The following is a 6,158-nucleotide window of genomic DNA, read 5'->3' as shown; positions in this document are numbered from 1 at the left end:
ATAAGATATATGAACATTATTTCTGGGCAGCTGACTTTGCTTAGCATGTCTTTGAGATGTTTTGAGATAAATTCAACTTCAGTCTGCATTGTCTAGAGATCTCTTTGAAAACTTTTCTGAAAGAGCTTTATGCCTCACACTGAAAGACTGTTTTTAAATTATCATGACTTACTTTTCAGAATCTTACCTGAGATCAAAATCTTGAGTAACTTGGAGCTTAAATTTAGAATATTCTCTGTGAAGTATTTGGATCATAAAGTCTAAAATAAGAGTATTGTTTTCAGCTATATTTCAGATTTATAAGTTTATTCTTTTAATTCATAGAAAATCTATAACACTTTAAAAATAATATTTGATTTCAAATAATGGGATTTTTAAAAAAGATTGCATTAGTTATATCTAATTATATAGTTACAGTTATTGGTAATCTGTCTAAGTATAGGGATGTGAATTGTCTCTATTTCCACAAAATATATTATGATGGGTACAGAGGATGTTTTATGTTCATTCTAATTTAATTTATGATTCTAATTACTTAATTCAATTACTTGGGTTGAAATGTGACAGAGTCTGATAATTCTTGTTTGCATAAATTGTAACTATAAATTTTACCACCATGTTGTTTTAAAAGTCTATCTATGGAAATAATAAATGCATTCTGAATCACTTTATTATGCCACAAAATAGGGAAACATTTAATCACTTTATAATAAAGTGTAAACTTCTCTATCTCCTGTGTGAAGCTCATTGCCACCTAAGAGTAACTATTTTCGAAATAGTTGTTGTTTGGTAATTAATAGCACACAAACTTGAAAACAAATTTTTAAATATAGATAATAAATAAACTACACTTGATTCTTTTTTTTTAAATTTTATTATGTTATGTTAATCACCATACATTACATCATTAGTTTTTGATGCAGTGTTCCATGATTCATTGTTTGCGTATAACACCCAGTGCTCCGTTCAATACATGCCCTCTTTAATACCCATCACCAGGCTAACCCATCCCCTTACCCCTTCCCTTCTAGAACCCTCAGTTTGTTTCTCAGAGTCCATAGTCTCTCTTGGTTCATCTCTCCCTCTGATTTCTCCCCCTTCATTTTTCCCTTCCTACTATCTTCTTTTTTTTTTTTAAATACATAATGTATTAATTGTTTCAGAGGTACAGGTCTGTGATTCATCAGTCTTACACAATTCACAATTCACAATGCTCACAATAACACATACCCTCCCCAATGTCTATCACCCAGCCACCCCATCCCTCCCACCCCCACCACTCCAGCAACCCTCAGTTTGTTTCCTGAGATTAAGAATTCCTCATATCAGACTACACTTGATTCTACTATTTGTGGTAGTTATGTTCTGTAAAGTCCCCACAAACACTTAGTTAGCAAACATTGAATCATCGCTCCTAGGGAAAATTTTCTATCATCTATCTATCTATCTATCTATCTATCTATCTATCTATCTATCTATCATCTATCTATCTATCTATCATCTATCATCTATTATCTATCATCTATCATCTATCTATCTATCATCTATTTATCTATTATCTAACTATCATAATCATAATCTTAACTCTTAAAACAACTCATCCTGGTAGATTTATTTCATTCTACAAAAGAGAAAACAAAGATTTAGAAGTAAGTGACTTTTCGGAGGTCCCCCACTAACAGGCGTCAGAGCTGTGATTCTTGATTTGAGCCCCATCCAGTGAGGCCCAGAGCAGGAGCTTCTGTCTACACTACACCGCCCCTACCCTCTCCATCCTTTGGCGGTATCTGTGTGAGAAAGAAACAAGAACAGTGTTGCTTCACCTGACTTCAAGTGAGAACATGGCAGCAGGGCAACTGAAACCCCACCCCTGCCCTTTGCTCTCTGTATGTCAGTGAATCACACTAAAACACTGCAAATATTGATTTAGGGGTTGCAAATAAACTTTAGCCATTAGGCAAATTGGCGTAAACAGGATTTGTGAATAATGAGGGTTGGTTGACTCTGCTTTTTAATATTCCTCCTTAGGTTATAAATAAAAATATTTGCATATAAAGAAAATTAAAACAAGAGACAGTAAAGGGAAATAATAAAATTAATTCTCTTAGAATAGCATTACACACGCAAAAAATCAAAGTATTTGCAATAGCTGTAGTGATCATCTTGGAATGGCCCACAGGATTTCTTTTTCTTTTTTTTTTAAGATTTTATTTATTTATTTGAGAGAGAGAGCACACTCGTGCATGCACACGTGCATGTGAGCATGGAGGGAGGGCCAGAGGGAGAGAAGAAGCAGACTCCACAGTGATCAGGGAGCCAGATGTGGGCTCCATCCCAGGACTCCGGGATCATGACCTGAGCCGAAGGCAGACGCTTAACTGACGGAGCCACCCAGGCGCCCCTGGCCCACAGGATTTCTCTGAGAATAACTTAGATAAATGCCAGGGCTTCATTAATCTGTACTTTCATTATCGAAATTTTGGGGTAACAAATATAAAATATCAAATACCTGCATTGTGCCAGGTAAGATGTCCTTTTTGTTCACTGTTTCATTTAATATTAGATGCAAAAGGTTGAAGCTAGCATAGCTATCGTTCAGTTAGGGAAAGAGTTTTATACAGGTTAAATAACTTTTCTAAGATAACAAAACTAGAATGTGTCTGAGTGAGAATCATGAAAGCAATTATCTGCAACTCCAAGGCTCATGGTCTCTGCAGTACACCACACAGCTCCCTAGAGAAAATACTTTCCGGGACATATCATTCTTAATTAGATTTGTGTGTTTAACCGAATATCTAATTTGCTTGGGTGAAAGTTCTGTGAAAGCATGACCAAGGCCGTCTGGCCCAATATTGTATCTCTGGTTCCTAGTAGAGTGTCTGGCACAGACTAACAAGCTGTCAGTATTTGTTGATGTTATACATGAAAATAAATGAATTAATGATATCCTAGTTATAAAGATTAGCTTCCAAAAGCTTTTAGATAATTATATTATTTAGCTTCATTTTGTTGTTGTTTCTTTTTCTTTCCTTTTTTTTTTTTGGCTAGGTACACTCTGGCCAAACTGAAAACCTAAATTTTATAATTAATGATTACTTGTGTTACTTTCAGGTTTTTAGGATATTTCTGTATGCAACACAGAGTTCTCTTTTGAGCCATTTCCTGCCATTACTATGCTCATTGATGACTCTTTATTCTACTTCTAAGTCTACATTGTTGGCAAACCTCAGGCTGAACACTGTGCCCATTCTTAAACAGCCATCTGCATGTGCCAAGGAAAAATCGCAAAGAACAGAAAAAACCCTGTCAAGCTCTTATTCTTTGCCAATTTCGTCATTAGATTTTACTGTGTCCTATGAGTGCTAATATAAAGTGGGTATTCTGATAGCTTCACTTCTTCTCAATGGTTTGTGTTTTAAAGAAGCAGAAAGAAGAGAGGCACAGAAAAAAGAAAACAAAAAAATATTCCACAGAACACAATCTCTAAACATATATCTTCATACTTAGGCTTAAATTTTGTTATGAATACTTAGACATATGTAGAAATATAATAGAGAATTATTACAATAGCTTTAATTTGGAGAAATTGGCACCAGAAAACTCTAAAAGAAGGAAAATTTGCTAAACAGCTTCTTATGTGAAGGTGTTTTACTAAAACACTACACAAGCAAATTGATGAAGTTTAATGAAAAACCAGTGTTTTATGTATATAGTATTATCCTTATAATAAATAACTTTTTCTTGTAATTCATAAAAGCACATGGCTTCTAAGACATTCTTAGTAACACGTAGATTGTTTCTGGTTACATTTTTAAGAAAAGGATGTTTTGAGGGAGATAATTCTGCGAGCAGTGTCTTTTCATTTAGGCTTTCTGGCTTTAGGTATTAAAGTTTCTTAGAATTAACACTTTAATAATTGGGAAAAATCCTTATTGCTTATGGGAGCAGTGTCTTCAAATACGTCCCTTGGAGATGCAAGCTCTTCATGAGTAACTCAGAGGAAGCTGAAGGTGTTGAAGGAGAAACCAAGCAGACACTCTTCTGTTGGTTTACATTTGGGAGTTTTAAATAAGAGTTTATGCACTTAAAGAAATCTGTGCAAGCAAAAGCAAAAGATTGAGAATAATTTATCTCGTCCAGTCCTCAGCACTAGATCAAACACTGTAGAATGCTTATGTACATGTTTTGGTAAATTACAAAGAATTTATCTTGGACACTATATTTGGGGGAAATATTATTACCTGTATTTTGTGGAGCACATGACATTCTGCAGAGGTTCTAAACAGGATTCTCTACTAATTTTCTTAATGAGACCTAAAATCCATACACCACTGAACCTATTAATCTTACATTATTTTTTCATCTTGTGCCAGTAAAATGTTTGGTATATAATAGGATCTCAATCCATGTTTGTTAAAAGAACAAGTACTTGCAGAAAGCATTTCTGCACAGTAGATGTCCCAATCCATATGAAATCTTTGGTCAGAGAATGCTTATTTCTTTACCATGTTTTTGTTTTTCACTTTTGTTTTCCATAAAGGAGAAGAAAATTCAGCTCCTTTTCTCAAGGGAGAAATGACATAGTAAACACTTATGGGCCACCTGTATACCCTTTCACTCCATCCTCCCGTTTAAGATGCTGAGTGGCTTATCTGATTTCTGAGCTTCAAAACTAGTGGTTCCCATTTTTGAAGTTGTGATTGCTATCAGTGCATTCTGACTGTATTGCCCTTTCACCTTTGAAGTGTTCTCTCCTCCTCTGATTATTATCCTCTGGCCCAAACTTCCAGGTTGGGTGGAGAGGTGAGTGTGCTCTGAAGGAAGAGTGTCATGTCATTCTTTGGCCTCTCTACCTGAGTTAAGTCAGGTTTGTGTGGGTCTGTTCCAAGGAGGATAGAAAACTCCATCATATCCTCTAATCTAGCTCTATAAGTGAGAATTGATAACTGTATATGAATTCCCATTTGCATGCTTGTGTCACCTATCATTTGACCAAACTTGAAAGGGAGAAAGAATGATTAATCAATGTGTTCAGACTGCAAACAATATTTAATACTATCTCATACTTGGGGTGCCTGGGTGGCTCAGTTGGCTAAGCATTCAACTCTTGATTTCAGCTCAGGTCATGATCTCAGGGCTATGAGATTGAGCCCCACATCCAGCTCCGTGCGGGGCAAGGAGCCTGCTTAAGATTCTGTCTCTCCTTCTTCCTGCCCTCCCCACACCTGCTCATGCTTACTTTCTTGCTCTAAAATAATAATAATAATAATAATAATAATAATAATAAATACTATCTCATACTTATTTAACATATGTCAGATTCTTCTAAACACTTTATGTGAATTAATACATTTAGTCCCCATTGTGGTCATTGGAAGTACATAGGATTGAGATGATAAAACAGAGGCATGGAACGGTTAGGTAACTTTTCTAAGGTCACAGGGCTAGCACATGGCAGAACAAAGAATCATATCTAGATATTCCAGATTCAGAATACCTTAAAAATCATGTTATACTGCTTCTCTAACATTATCTGGTCTTATCTACTCATTGGCATTTAACTAGAAGTATCTTGAATTAGAAGTCTAAAGACCCAGGCTCTGGTTTCTTTGACTCTACTATGACCTTGAAGTTTTATTGTCTATTGTAATACTATACTTCTCTACAGGTTAAAAGAAAGTACTGGTTTAATGGAAAGGAAATGATGAATTTGCCTTGGGATATATTTAATATAATGTCATGATGGAAGAATTCAACTGAATTGCAAACTCTTGCATTGGAGACATGGGCTAGAATTCTGTTTTTGAAATAGGTCTTTTGGGTTCATTTTTCTAAAAATGAAGACAGATATATATTCCTTCATTTATAAGAAAATGATAATTTGCGAGACTTTTTCTTTCACATCCACTATCACATATGCCAGTGATTCTGATTTCTATTTAATGGAATTTAGAAAACAAGCTCAAAAAGGCTAAATCAGAGGTGTAAATCCACAAGTTTGAGCTCATTCACTCTAATTAGGGTCAAAGTGAGAAAATGTCTCAAAAGCTTGGGTGATATTATATTTTAATTTAATATAATTTAATATATTTTATTATTTTTAAACTGAAAAGTGCTGTGACATAAAAATGGAGTGGGAGCTATATATGGTAGAAAAT

Source organism: Neomonachus schauinslandi, chromosome 2 (assembly GCF_002201575.2).
Source record: "Neomonachus schauinslandi chromosome 2, ASM220157v2, whole genome shotgun sequence".
Lineage (NCBI taxonomy): Eukaryota > Metazoa > Chordata > Mammalia > Carnivora > Phocidae > Neomonachus > Neomonachus schauinslandi.
The sequence above is the reverse complement of the archived record's forward strand: the minus strand, read 5'-3'. Positions refer to the sequence as shown.